Source organism: Mesoplodon mirus, assembly GCF_964341445.2.
Source record: "Mesoplodon mirus genome assembly, chromosome: X".
In the NCBI taxonomy this organism is placed as follows: Eukaryota; Metazoa; Chordata; class Mammalia; order Artiodactyla; family Ziphiidae; genus Mesoplodon; species Mesoplodon mirus.
Genome location: NC_138981.1, coordinates 107,210,430 through 107,226,294, shown reverse-complemented (window position 1 = coordinate 107,226,294; position 15,865 = coordinate 107,210,430). Strand labels below are relative to the sequence as shown.

Here is a 15,865-nt window from a genome sequence, read left to right as displayed (position 1 = left end):
GGTTGTTCTGCATTTTTAATCTTTATATATTTTCTAGAGCTTGGATATGCAAGAGGTAAAAAATTACAAGAAAAATGTCTCCCTTCTCAAAAGGATAAAGATTTTATTATGCTTGTGTAGAGATAAAGGGTAATAGTCAGACTGATTACAAGTACTCTGGCGAGGAGTGGGAGAAGGAGGGAAAAGGTAGGAGGAGAAAGAGGAGGAAGATACAAAGTTTTTGAAGTAAGGGTTGTAAGGGAGCTGGGAGAGAGACTCGGACACTAATGATGAAGCGGGGGTTGTAAAGGACCTGGAGGTAAAAGAGAGATGGTACTTTGAAAGGAGGGAAGGCGTATTTTTCCTACATAATCACAAATATATTTATCATTTGGGTATATGTGTACTCTTCTGTACAAAGTACTGATGTGGGCCTGGGAAGTGATATATTTTAGACAACAGTTCTTAAAATCAAGTTATGTTGAACCTGCTTTACTGGTCTGACATGAGATTGTGATTTAAAATGTTCACCTGCTTATCCCTTAAACCAATATCACTAAGCCACCTGTGGTCCGTGGAAAATCATTTTATGGGCAGAGTCGTCATGAGCCTTTCCAGAGCCCACGCTATGTATTTTAAACTGAATTTCACCCCCTCCAAAAACATCCCTATTGTGCATGCAACAGCTGTGCCTCTTTCCTATGTCCTTGAAGCAACTTTTAATGAATGGCTATGTGAGATGATTCCCCTGAGGAGTGATAGTCCAATGATCATTTTTCACTTCTGGAGCCCCATTTTTGCTGTTATTTCTTTAATTTTAATATTTCCCGTTACGTTGAATCATTTATGAAGGTAACTCTCTGTGCCAACTTTTAGTGACCAGCAAACTGAAAACAAATCAGTGACCTCTTAGAAGCTAATGTGGGGAATGCATCCTATTGCTCCCAGTAGGATGGGAAATATTAACACTTAGGGTAAGATGTTAATAAAAACTAGAGTCAAATGTTGTAATGAATTCATTCATAGAGCAGAAATGTATTTTAACATTTTGCAATATATATGAAACATTTATAAATATCAAGTAATGTATATTTAATGAACATGGCAAGGATTCTACTGCCTAATATCCAAATATGATATTTCATAATTATGATCTGCTCACTGGGCAACATTTTACAGATGAGAGGTCATGGCTGGGAAAACAATTTCTAGAAGCATAAGCCCCAAATGTACTTTTCATAGCATTTTAGCAAATCAGATTACTGTATTTACCCATGTTCATCTCTAGCCCTTAATTCTGAAAAGGAAATAGGCTTTATTATTGTTATTTTAGCCAAAAGATACTTACTGAGCACATCCTATGTGCTGAGGAGTCTTAAAGGACAGATGGGAGTCTAGGTCACGAAACGAGGTTGACCTTTTCAAGCAGGGGGACTCACATGAGCAAAAACCCAGAGGCATGACTTCCGGGGAAGATGGTGGAAGAGTAAGACGCGGAGATCGCCTTCCTCCCCACAGATACACCAGAAATACAGCTACACGTGGAACAACTCCTACAGAACACCTACTGTACACTGGCAGAAGACCTCAGACCTCCCAAAAGGCAAGAAACTCCCCAAGTACCTGGGTAGGGCAAAGCGGAGAGATTCCCGCACAGAGGATCGGTGCCGGCCGGAGCTCACCAGCCCGAGAGGCTTGTCTGCTTGCCCGCTGGGGCGGGCGGCGCTGGGAGCTGAGGCTCGGGCTTCAGTCGGAGCGCAGGGAGAGGACTGGGGTTGGCGGCGTAAACACAGCCTGAGGGGGCTAGTGCGCCACAGCTAGCCGGGAGGGAGTCCGGGAAAAAGTTTGGACCTGCCAAAGAGGCAAGAGACTTTTTCTTCCCTCTTTGTTTACTGGTGCGCGAGGAGAGGGGATTAGGAGCGCTGCTTGGAGGGGCTCCAGAGACGGGCGTGAGCCGCGGCTGAAAGCGCGGACCCCAGAGACGGGTGTGGGACTCTGGGGCTGCTGCCGCCACCGCGAGGCCTGTGTGCAAGCACAGGTCACTGTCCACGCCGCCCTTCCAGGGAGCCTGTGCAGCCCGGCACTGCCGGGGTCCCGGGATCCAGGGACGGCTTCCTTGGGAGAATGCACGGCGCGCCTCGGGCTGGTGCAAAGTCACGCCGGCCTCTGCTGCTGCAGGCTCCACCTGCACTGCGTGCCCCTCCCTGCCCCCCGGCCTGAGTGAGCCAGAGTTCCCTAAGCGGCTGCTCCTTTAACCCTATCCTGTCTGAGCGAAGAACAGACGCCCTCCGGCGACCTACATGGAGAGGTGGGGCCAAATCGAAAGCTGAGACCTGGGAGCTGTGAGAACAAAGAAGAGAAAGGGAAATCTCTCCCAGCAGCCTCAGAAGCAGCGGATTAAAGCGCCACAATCAACTTGATGTACCCTGCATCTGTGGAATACATGAATAGACAACACATCATCCCAAATTGAGGAGCCAGGAGGCAGTGCTGTGCCTCTGAGGTGGGAGAGCCAACTTCACGACACTGGTCCACAAGAGACCTCCCAGCTCCACATAATATCAAACGGCGAAAATCTTCCAGAGATCTCCATCTCAACACCAGCACCCAGCTTCACTCAACGACCAGCAAGCTACAGTGCTGGACACCCTATGCCAAACAACTAGCAAGACAGGAACACAACGCCACCCATTAGCAGAGAGGCTGCCTAAAATCATAAAAAGTCCACAGACACCCCAAAACACACCACCAGACGTGGACCTGCCCACCAGAAAGACAAGATCCAGCCTCATCCACCAGAACACAGGCACTAGTCCCCTCCACCAGGAAGCCTGCACAACCCACTGAACCAACCTTAGCCACTGGGGACAGACACCAAAAACAACGGGAACTACGAACCTGCAGCCTGCAAAAACGAGACCCCAAACACAGTAAGATAAGCAAAATGAGAAGACAGAAAAACACGCAGCAGGAGAAGGAGCAAGATAAAAACCCACCAGACCTAACAAATGAAGAGGAAATAGGCAGTCTACCTGAAAAACAATTCAGAATAATGATAGTAAAGATGATCCAAGATTCTATTTCCCAGATCCAAAATCTTGGAAATAGAATAGACAAAATGCAAGAAACAGTTAACAAGGACCTAGAAGAACTAAAGATGAATCAAGCATCGATTAAAAACACAATAAATGAAATAAAAAATACTCTAGATGGGATCAATAGCAGAATAACTGAGGCAGAAGAACGGATAAGTGAGGTGGAAGATAAAATAGTGGAAATAACTGCTGCAGAGCAAAATAAAGAAAAAAGAATGAAAAGAGCAGAGGACAGTCTCAGAGACCTCTGGGACAACATTAAATGCACCAACATTCGAATTATAGGGGTTCCAGAAGAAGAAGAGAAAAAGAAAGGGACTGAGAAAATATTTGAAGAGATTATAGTTGAAAACTTCCCTAGTATAGGAAAGGAAATAGTCAATCAAGTCCAGGAGTCCCAGAGAGTCCCATACAGAATAAATCCAAGGAGAAATACGCCAAGACACATATTAATCAAACTGTCAAAAATTAAACACAAAGAAATCATATTAAAAGCAGCAAGGCAAAAACAACAAATAACACACAAGGGAATCCCCATCAGGATAACAGCTGATCTCTCAGCAGAAACTCTACAAGCCAGAAGGGAGTGGCAGGACATAATTAAAGTGATGAAGGAGAAAAACCTGCAACCAAGACTACTCTACCCAGCAAGGATCTCATTCAGATTTGATGGAGAAATTAAAACGTTTACAGACAAGCAAAAGCTGAGAGAGTTCAGCACCACCAAACCAGCTTTACAACAAATGCTAAAGGAACTTCTTTAGGCAAGAAACACAACAGAAGGAACATACCTACAATAACGAACCCAAAACAATTAAGGAAATGGGAATAGGAACATACATATCAATAATTACCTTAAATGTAAATGGACTAAATGCTCCCACCAAAAGACACAGTTTGGCTGAATGGATACAAAAACAAGACCCATATATATGCTGTCTACAAGAGACCCACTTCAGACCTAGAGACACATACAGACTGAAAGTAAGGGGATGGAAAAAGATATTCCATGCAAATGGAAATCAAAAGAAAGCTGGAGTAGCAATTCTTATATCAGAAAAAATAGACTTTAAAATAGAGACTATTACAAGAGACAAAGAAGGACACTACATAATGATCAAGGGATCGATCCAAGAAGAAGATATAACAATTGTAAATATTTATGCACCCAACATAGGAGCACCTCAATACATAAGGCAAATACTAACAGCCATAAAAGGGGAAATCGACAGTAACACAATCATAGTAGGGGACTTTAACACCCCACTTTCACCAATGGACAGATCATCCAAAATGAAAATAAATAAGGAAACACAAGCTTTAAATGATACATTAAACAAGATGGACTTAATTGATATTTATAGGACATTCCATCCAAAAACAACAGAATACACATTTTTCTCAAGTGCTCATGGAACATTCTCCAGGATAGATCATATCTTGGGTCACAAATCAAGCCTTGGTAAATTTAAGAAAATTGAAATTGTATCAAGTATCTTTTCCGACCACAATGCTATGAGACTAGACATCAATTACAGGAAAAGATCTGTAAAAAATACAAACACATGGAGGCTAAACAATACACTACTCAATAACGAAGTGATCACTAAAGAAATCAAAGTGGAAATAAAAAAAATACCTAGAAACAAATGACAATGGAGACACGACGACCCAAAACCTATGGGACGCAGCAAAAGGAGTTCTAAGGGGGAAGTTTATAGCAATACAATCCCACCTTAAGAAAAAGGAAACATCTCGAGTAAACAACCTGACCCTGCACCTAAAGCAATTAGAGAAAGAAGAACAAAAACCCCCAAAGTTAGCAGAAGGAAAGAAATCATAAAGATCAGATCAGAAATAAATGAAAAAGAAATGAAGGAAACGATAGCAAAGATCAATAAAACTAAAAGCTGGTTCTTTGAGAAGACAAACAAAATAGACAAACCATTAGCCAGACTCATCAAGAAAAAAAGGGAGAAGACTCAAATCAATAGAATTAGAAATGAAAAAGGAGAAGTAACAACTGACACTGCAGAAATACAAAAGATCATGAGAGATTACTATAAGCAACTCTATGCCAATAAAATGGACAACCTGGAAGAAATGGACAAATTCTTAGAAATGCACAACCTGCCAAGACTGACTCAGGAAGAAATAGAAAATATGAATAGACCAATCACAAGCACTGAAATTGAAACTGTGATTAAAAATCTTCCAACAAACAAAAGCCCAGGACCAGATGGCTTCACAGGTGAATTCTGTCAAACATTTAGAGAAGAGCTAACACCTATCCTTCTCAAACTCTTCCAAAATATAGCAGAGGGAGGAACACTCCCAAACTCATTCTATGAGGCCACCATCACCTTGATACCAAAACCAGGCAAGGATGTCACAAAGAAAGAAAACTACAGGCCAATATCACTGATGAACATAGATGCAAATATCCTCAACAAAATACTAGCAAACAGAATCCAACAGCACATTAAAAGGATCATACACCATGATCAAGTGGGGTTTATTCCAGGAATGCAAGGATTCTTCAATATATGCAAATCAATCAATGTGATACACCATATTAACAAATTGAAGGAGAAAAACCATATGATCATCTCAATAGATGCAGAGAAAGCTTTCGACAAAATTCAACACCCATTTATGTTAAAAACGCTCCAGAAAGTAGGCATAGAGGGAACTTTCCTCAACATAATAAAGGCCATATATGACAAACCCACAGCCAGCATCGTCCTCAATGGTGAAAAACTGAAACCATTTCCACTAAGATCAGGAACAAGACAAGGCTGCCCACTCTCACCACTCTTATTCAACTTAGTTTTGGAAGTTTTAGCCACAGCAATCAGAGAAGAAAAGGAAATAAAAGGAATCCAAATTGGAAAAGAAGAAGTAAAGCTGTCACTGTTTGCAGATGACATGATACTATACATAGAGAATCCTAAAGATGCTACCAGAAAACTACTAGAGCTAATCAATGAATTTGGTAAAGTAGCAGGATACAAAATTAATGCACAGAAATCTCTGGCATTCCTGTACACTAATGATGAAAAATCTGAAAATGAAATCAAGAAAACACTCCCATTTACCATTGCAACAAAAAGAATAAAATATCTAGGAATAAACCTACCTAAGGACGCAAAAGACCTGTATGCAGAAAGTTATAAGACACTGATGAAAGAAATAAAAGATGATACAAATAGATGGAGAGATATACCATGTTCTTGGATTGGAAGAATTAACATTGTGAAAATGACTCTACTACCCAAAGCAATCTACAGATTCAATGCAATCCTTATCAAACTACCAATGGCATTTTTCACAGAAGTAGAACAAAAAATTTCAAAATTTGTTTGGAAACACAAAAGACCCCAAATAGCCAAAGCAATCTTGAGAACGAAAAACAGAGCTGGAGGAATCAGGCTCCCTGACTTCAGACTATACTACAAAGCTACAGTAATCAAGACAGTGTGGTACTGGCACAAAAACAGAAAGATAGATCAATGGAACAGGATAGAAAGCCCAGAGATAAACCCACACACATATGGTCAACTTATCTTTGATAAAGGAGGCAGGAATGTACAGTGGAGAAAGGACAGCCTCTTCAATAAGTGGTTTCCTGGAAAACTGGACAGGGACATGTAAAAGTATGAGATTAGATCATTCTCTAACTCCATACACAAAAATAAGCTCAAAATTGATTAAAGATATAAATGTAAGGCCAGAAACTATCAAACTCTTAGAGGAAAACATAGGCAGAACACTCTATGACATAAATCACAGCAAGATCCTTTTGGACCCACCTCCTAGAGAAATGGAAATAAAAACAAAGATAAACAAATGGGACCTAATGAAACTTCAAAACTTCTGCACATAAAGGAAACCATAAACAAGACCAAAGACAACCCTCAGAATGGGAGAAAATATTTGCAAATGAAGCAACTGACAAAGGATTAATCTCCAAATTTTATAAGCAGCTCAATAGCAAAAAAACAAACAACCCAATCTAAAAATGGTCAGAAGACTTAAATAGGCATTTCTCCAAAGGAGATATACAGACTGCCAACAAACACATGAAAGAATGCTCAACATCATTAATCATTAGAGAAATGCAAATCAAAACTACAGTGAGATATCATCTCACACCAGTCAGAATGGCCATCATCAAGAAATCTAGAAACAATAAATGCTGGAGAGGGTGTGGAGAAAAGGGAACCCTCTTGCACTGCTGGCGGGAATGTGAATTGGTACAGCCACTATGGAGAACAGTATGGAGGTTCCTTAAAAAACTACAAATAGAACTACCATATGACCCAGCAATCCCACTACTAAGCATTTACCCTGAGAAAACCATAATTCAAAAAGAGTCATGTACCAAAATGTTCATTGCAGCTCTATTTACAATAGCCAGGAGATGGAAACAACCTAAGTGTCCATCATTGGATGAATGGATAAAGAAGATGTGGCACATATATACAATGGAATATTACTCAGCCATAAAAAGAAATGAAACTGAGCTATTTGTAAATAGGTGGATAGACCTTGAGTCTGTCATACAGAGTGAAGTAAGTCAGAAAGAGAAAGACACATACCGTATGCTAACACATATATATGGCATTTAAGAAAAAAAAACGTCATGAAGAACCTAGGGGTAAAACAGGAATAAAGACACAGACCTACTTGAGAATGGACTTGAGGATATGGGGAGGGGGAAGGGTAAGCTGTGACAAAGCAAAAGAGAGGCATGGACATATATACACTACCAAACGTAAGGTAGATAGATAGTGGGAAGCAGCCGCATAGCACAGGGAGCTCAGGTCGGTGCTTTGTGACCGCCTGGAGGGGTGGGATAGGGAGGGTGGGAGAGAGGGAGATGCAAGAGGGAAGGGATGGGGGAAGAGATGTATATGTTTGTCTGATTCACTTTGTTATAAAGCAGAAACTAATAAAAAAATAAAATAAAAATAAAAAAGTGGAAAAAAAAAAAAAACCCAGAGACATGAGAGCATGGAATTATTCGAGAATCTAAGGCCAGCTTAGTTTACCCAGAACAAAAGGTACCCATGGGGTAGTTGAGACTAGAGAGGTGGGCAGGGACTACTTTACCAAGGGCCTTCCTTCTATGTCCTCTGTGGAATTTGGACTTCATTCTAAAGTCAATGGGGAACACGCAAGTGACATGATTGCATTTGCATTTCAGAAAGCTAAATCTAGCAGCAGCTTGAAATAAAGACTGAATGAAAGATGGTTAAATCTGGAGACAAGGAAGCCAATTAAGAGATTGTTCCATTGATCCAAATTAGAAATAATGGTTTGGACTAACATTGTGGAAGATGAAATAAGGTGACGGAAGAGGCAGCATGGTGTGAGCATGGGCTTTGGAGTCTGTCCGAAATAACTATTAATTCCAGCAATTACCATTTACTATCTCTGTGGCTTTGGGAAAGTTATTAACTTCTTTGAGCATACAGTGATGTGGCATGGTGCCTGGTGTGAGCTTTCAATTAATAAGTAATATTATTTTACTATTTGGATGCTGTGATCTACAGAAGTTGGTAACCAGTTGTACCTAGGGGTTGAAAGACAGAACATAATCTACGATGACCCCCAAGTTTTCCCTTCAGATAAAGTTGTCAGTGGCAAGCAAAGCCCCTGAGAAGTTGAAGAGTGGCATAAATGGTTGTTTCTCAATAATGAGAGAAAAAGTATACAATCTTATTTGTGCGTTTGTATTTGGGGATATGGCTTAAAAATAGGAACAGTGTCTGGTGACTATGGGGTAGAGAACTAGGGATATAAAGAAAGGTAAGCAAGATAGCTGGGACATTGAGGTAATGAGTTACTCTTTGTAGGAAGCTAATGGACAGTTTTAAGCATGAAAGTAATGTACTAAAAGTATGAGAAATATTGTGTGTCATAGAATCATAGAATCCTAAAGCCAAAATGAACTGTAGAGTCTGTCCTGTTCAGTTGCCAAACCTACAACTCCAAGAATCCACTAAGCATATAAGCATCTCTACTTGTGGTTCACTCAACTCAGTATCTCCTGGGCAGAGCCTTTTTGGAAAGTAAGGTGGTGATTTTCCATGAAATGCTTCTCCAGACCTAGAGGGATCATTTGATAACCACTCATAGATCTAGCATTGAAAAGTGTTAGTAAAAATCTCTTGAGCTGATTCAGCCTACATTTAGAAGTTCATCTTTCTCTCTACCAATTTCACCTGTAATGTGTACCTAACTTTTAGCTTTTGGCTCTTGGCAATTTCCACCTTATCAGTACAGGACATAAAATTTCTATTGACCTTTCTTTCAGCTAGTTTTATTTTTTTGCTATTTCCATAAAAGACGTCCTTTGATGGCCACAAGGCATGTCACCAAAAACTTTTTTCCTATTACATCTAATAGTGTCAATAACACCTAATGTGTTCATTGCGTACTTACTATCTGCCAGACACTGTTTTAAGTGCTTTGCGTATATGAACTCCTCTAATCCTTACGTGAGAGAGACCCTATTATGTTTCCCATTTCACAAAAGAGGAAACCGAAGTCAGAGAACTTCAGTAGTTTGGCCAAGGCCACACAGCTAGTAAATTGCAGAGCCTGTGTTCAAACACATGCAGTGGCAGTCTGACTCCAGAGCCAGGCTCTTATCCCCTCATCATACTAACCAATATGTTTTGCTGGCTAAGAAACAGACACTGTTTTGAACATTACACAGCACTGTTCTGTTCAGGTATGATTATAACTCCCTTAATAATATTTATTTCTCTCATTTTCCTCTGCTAAAGTTTTCATCCAGGCCTTTATTTCTGTTTTGCCAGTTGCCTTAAGATGCATTCATTTGTTCAAATTTTGTTTAAGTTTTTTATTATGAATATACGCTCAGGGCAATAACAAGGGTTGCATTAACAAAAAAAGGAAGGGGGTGGGGATAAATAAGTAAATAAGCACCCCCTGCCAGGATCTCCAGGGACTCTGGAATGTGATAAAGCAGAACAATGTTAAAAATTCATACTAATAACTTGTGTTGTATATTATGCATGGCAACTAAACTTTTTAGTGTCTTGGCAAAAGCCTGGGGTAGCAGAGAGGTACCTCAGAGCATAGAAAGTGCATTTGAAATGGTAATGAGAAGTGAGCCGTGTGACAAAGTGCTAGTCAGTGAAATATTTCTCTGAGATAAACATGTACTTGGAGAGGTTGGAAAGTCACTGACTGCTGCCGTATCTTGAAGGTTTTCCTTTTTCCCTCCCAAGCTATGCTTAGGTGACTTCACAGAGGGCACAATTTTCATAATGCAGTAAATACCACTCCATCTGAAGCTTGATGCTAACATGTTGCACTATTAGTTCGCAGGATAGGAATTCGGGGTTTCATAGTTTTAAAACAGCAGATCCTATATTAAAGTACTTCCAAGGTTTAGAATCCTTTAAATACTACTCTGTTTTGAAGACAATTCCGAAGTTCTTCTTCATCATGCCTTAATAGACTATAAACTTCCTTTTTCTCTGGACTGTTGGATAAACAGTGAGTGAAGTTCCTTATATAATACATTTCTGTTGGTACAAAGTTCATTAGAGTCTCAGCCTTCTGGTCACTGATGAATAAGATATGATAGTGAAAAAGAAGCAGCTTCCAAATTTACAAGAGTCATTGAGTACCATTTCTCATCACACACATATACACTTCAGTATTCAGTGCGGCCTGTGGGATACTGGTACAGTGAGTGAGCTGCCTTAAATCAGCAGGAACTTCCAGATGCTCTAGGATTTTGTTCAGAACTTTTGAGTAAGAGATTAGGAAAGAGAGGCTGTCTAGGGAAGCTCTCAGTTCAGGCCCTAAGAAGAAATTTAAGGGAGGAGAGGCAGAAGGCTCCAGTGGATTGTGAAAACTAAAGAAACAATCTCCAGAGGTAGAGCAGTCGGGACAGAGAATGAAGCTGTGAAAATGTTGTGTTGGGAACAAGGAACAAAGTCAAGGGACATTCAGATCTTCAAAAATTGTCCTTCACTAAGACGAAGACAACTACGGACTTGCCTCCGTGCTAAATCATCACAACCTATTACTCCCAGGAATATCTGAAAACTTGGAACACAAACAAAACCAGTCTGGAACTCCAGTGTCTTTTGACATGTATGTGATGCTCTTTGGTCCCCTTGCGAGGGCTTGTGGAGTTCAGTATCCTAACTTTGTAGCCAGCCTTGTGTGTGTAAGAGGTGGGATTGGTTGCGAATAAGCTCAACAGCCTGTTTAGAAAATGCCTTGAATTTTTTCATTATTCAAAGACCATAGGCCTTCATCTGTCTGGAAACGAATGAGGTCACGTGGATGTCAGTACTCAGATTTCCCTAACATCCCAATAAGCACTCACAGGTTTTCCCCGCAATGTGCAGGATCACAGCTTCTTGCTGCCTTTGTCTCTCCGATTATTTCTGGAATCACCCAGTACCTTACATGCTCAAGGCCAATCCTTTCACGGTTTTCTGCTCTGCCTTTCTATTGCCATTGCTGCAACTAATGCTACACTCTTTATGTAGCCAGTTTCCCCTTCAGGACTCCAAATGTTACCCACCCCTTCAATGTACCAAACTCTACCACTACTTCTCAGCCCTTGCTGTGTTGCCAGAGTCATACTATGTCCCATACAGAAATGAGCAAACTGTCCCTCTCCCCTATTCTATGTCCATTTTTGCCATCTGGTCCCTGAAGCATCACCACTTACTTTTGCTCAATCTTTCATGAACACAGATCCTTCCGTTTTTGTCAGCAGCCCTTATTAACATACAGGCTCCCGGGGGCAGGCAGAGAAAATGTGTTCTGTCAGGCCAGTCTCAGTTCTGCATCTCTGACTGCCAGATATCCCTCGCTACAAATTTCCATACAATACATGTACTCAAAGATCTTTCCTCCCTACTCCCTATCTAATTCATTCATACAAATAAACTCCCCTGGGAGTTCTTATATCTCCCATGCTCACTCTCAGTTTATGCTAAGTCAGGACCACCTAACCACCTAACCACCTAACTTGGGTTACCTAGTGCCACGGATACTTACTGTGTTTGAGGTACTGGGGCCAAATGGATTTTTCTAGGTTTTATGTGCTATTTGAAGAAACATGAGGAATGAGTATTTAAGAAGAGGTGTTTTGGGTTTGGTTTTTGTTTTATGGGGAGGTGGGGTAGAGGTAGTATGTGATGAATATTGCCCACAGATCATAACATAATAAACTATGTAACAGCCAGCACACAACTATGAGCCCAAGAAGTCCCAACTTTTAATTACATAGGGTGAACACTTACAGGAAATAGTAAAGATTTCTGAACTGAGTGATTTCACCCTCCCTTTAATCTCTCACCCACTAGCTTTTGTTGCCTTGGACCTTTTTTTTTTTTTGGTGGTACACGGGCCTCTCACTGTTGTGGCCTCTCCCGTTGCGGAGCACAGGCTCCGGACGCGCAGGCTCAGCGGCCATGACTCACGGGCCCAGCTGCTCCGCGGCATGTGGGATCTTCCCGGACCGGGGCACGAACCCGTGTCCCCTGCATCGGCAGGCGGACTCTCAACCACTGCGCCACCAGGGAAGCCCCGCCTTGGACCTTTTAAAAGTAGAGGCCACTGGTCTCATATATGATGCCCCTGAGACTTGAGATATGTTGGTTTGAAGAATGTAATGTCTTAGAGGACACAGACTGTGTCTCCTGTGTATCTTTCTGTCATCTAGCATGCGTGTACTCTCAATGAATATTATACAATAAGGTATGACCCTCTTAACCATAAGAAATGATTCCTCGTTTTGATGATGTGCCCTGGGAATAAAGGATGCTTCCTTCATTTTCCATGGCTGTCAAACTGGCATCTTTCATCAACACTAAATTCCCTTTTAAGTAGTGGAATGCCTTACATGGTGTTAACAGGAAATCTCTCAGCACTTCTAGCTATTTGTTGAAAAGAAAACGACTCTTTTTTTTTTTTTCAGATACGTCTTGCGGAAAAGCATTTCCCAAATAAAATACAAAAACGTGGTATCATATTTAGAGGGAAAGAAATAAGCCCCTGAATCATAGTGCCAGTTTCAAGTTTTCCTTAATGTTGCAAAGGTGATTATTTTTGCCGTAATCTTCTTCTGGCTGTTAGCCCAGGATGGCAAGCTGCATTGTGCCTTGTTAAATAAAAGAGGGGAGACTTTCTTGAGGCCATTTTTTCAGAGGATTTGTACATATGTGTGTGGGAAGAGTGTGGGTAGAATCCTCAGGACAAAAATTCCCGTCTACTACTTTCATAATAATTCATGAAAAAATGGAGTTCTATCACTTGTTATTAATTCAAGCCCTGGGAATATACTCTAATCATCAATATTGTTTCCAAACAACATATAAATATCATGGTGTGTTTCAAGTCACCAAAGAACTTACATTCTGTGGTTTCTTTCTTCCTTTCTTTCTTTCCTCCTTCCTTCCTTCCTTCCTTCCTTCTTTCTTTCTTTCTGTTGGGAGTCTCTGTTGCTTCAATAAGGAAAGGAATGGGTACATGTAGAATGGGTTAGTTCCTTGCCTTCGGCCTCTTTGATAATCATTCTCTACATTCCTTTTGTCTAATCAAATGTGTACTGTGCTAAAAAGAACAGTTTATTTGAAAAGGGTCTAACTGGCATGAGCTGCCGTTGCTGTCACGTTGAAGTCCCGCTGACACGGCTGAGGTTGGCAGAGAAACAAATAAAAGCAACTGATAAATGTCAGAAGTGAGTTGTAGTAAAACATACTGTTTGTTTAATGTTGATAAAAGGGCAGGTGGAAAGTGCATCAAATTCTCTTCTCGGAGAGTTCTTGACTCATAAATTGCAAATGCTTGCCAGAAATTAAATTTATCTCTTATTTAGTCATGGCTAAAACAATTGGATAGTGAGTATACTAGGAGTATAGCATACAGCAGACACTGCTAGTGGTCCATGCTTGACTCTAACAGATCTGAGAATTATGAAAAATGTGTTTCAAAAGAATGATATTCTAATGTATCCTTTAGCCATTATAAATACTTAGATTTTAATATCAGAGCAGAAGGACTGTAGTATTCCAGGAGATAACCCTAGAGTAAGATAAGTCACTGTTTGAAATGAAAATATCATTGGAAAATGTGTGTAAATGGTTGTTAATCAAAGCCTGTCTTTAAATTGATTTGATTTACTTTCAAATTTCTGAAATCTGTTACCTTCCATTCTGATTGCTCTGAAATTGACCATGACTCCTAATGTTTTATCTTAAGTTTTTAATTTTTTGCTTTCTTTATATCATCTGATAGTACTAGCACTGGGGCCATTTCTGTTTTAAGGGTCACCTTCTTTTGAAATATATACATAGAAAGAAAAGGATTGACTTTCTATGTGAATAATAATTTACCTTTTTTTGCCTATTCTTTTAAGTCTGTGTTCACTATATTGACTTTTCCTAAAGGGGAAAACCTGCGACTAGTTAAATCAGGCCAAAAATATTTTAAACTGCACATTAATTTTTTTTTAATGCAGTGAGGCTAGATAATAGCCTTTGACTTGGCATTATAACCAGGCTCTTCTCAGGATAATAAGGGCACACACATGCTGCTTATCTGATTGACATTTTTTTCAGAAGCAGGAGATAGTTTTATTGACTTTGGTGTAAATCCCAGCGTCAGGGCTTCCCTCATATAAAAAATAATAATGTGAACCTTGGCTGTTGGGAAGGTCACAGACTTTGGATCTGAGCCAAAGGTCTAAGTTTTATTTGGGGCTCCCAAGCAAAATTTTCACACAAGAATTCCTCAGGTTCACTTCACTGCAACATAATCGCATTTTCACTCCCTCCCAGGTTTAGTGTGAGAAGCCCCTTTGTCACATGGGGCTGCTTGGGCAGTATTTACGCTTCCATATTGACTGCCTGCAAACCTCTCAACTAGAAAGTGAAAGTCATCCAGGTGGGCTTGATAAAAATCAGAAAACCCACATAGACTTTTTAGCAAATTCACTTTTCTTGCCTTGCTGTGCTCTTGTAAAGAATCTGCAATTTGGAGAGAAGTGACACATTTTCGCTATTTGAAACAACACTAGTGTAAGAAACAACCAAGGGATGTTGCAGTGGACAGAAGTGTGACCTTCACCAATATTGGTCCTGTCAATAAAAGAGTCCAAACCTTTGCTGTCAGGTGATTTAAAAAAATTTTTTTTCTGATTTTTGAGGAAATAGATGATCACTAGAAAATTTAGAAAGCACAGAGCAATAAATTTCAAAAATACAGAAAAGTATAAAAGTGGAAGGGGGAAAACTGTTTATTTTCCCACAAGCCAGAAGGAACAACTGTCAACGTTTTGGCTTATTTTCTTACAGGTTTTTCATTTTTTATTTAACATGTATCGTATTATTTATATCATATCTTGCCTTTTGTTCAACACTAGCCACATGTAAGTTATAATACCAGTAAACAACTTTTTGGAAATTATTTTAATAGCTCTATCATGTTCTGTAATTTACTTAAATATTCCCCTGATGCTGGATATTTAGGGTGTCTCCAATTTTTCGGTATTCTGAATAATTCTACACTGACTACTTTTTGCATGAATTTTTGCGTACATTTCAGATTATCTCCCCAGGAGAGCTTCCAGCAATAAAATAATAGGTCAAACAGAGGAACATTTTTAAGATTTCTGTTATTATGGTTTCAAATTAATTTCCAGAAAAACATAACTAATTTATATTACAGACAACAATGTATGAGAGGACGTGTCTCATTACTCACTTTCCCCAACGCTGTTTTAA

The 15,865-nt window shown here is 40.0% G+C and overlaps 1 protein-coding gene across 3 annotated transcripts in view; it reads left to right on the top strand.

The window, feature by feature from the left end:
- TENM1 (teneurin transmembrane protein 1) overlaps positions 1-15,865 on the top strand; it is a gene marked incomplete at both ends in the record, with an annotated part of 603,322 nt that overhangs the window by 145,295 nt on the left and 442,162 nt on the right. The window lies entirely within an intron of this gene.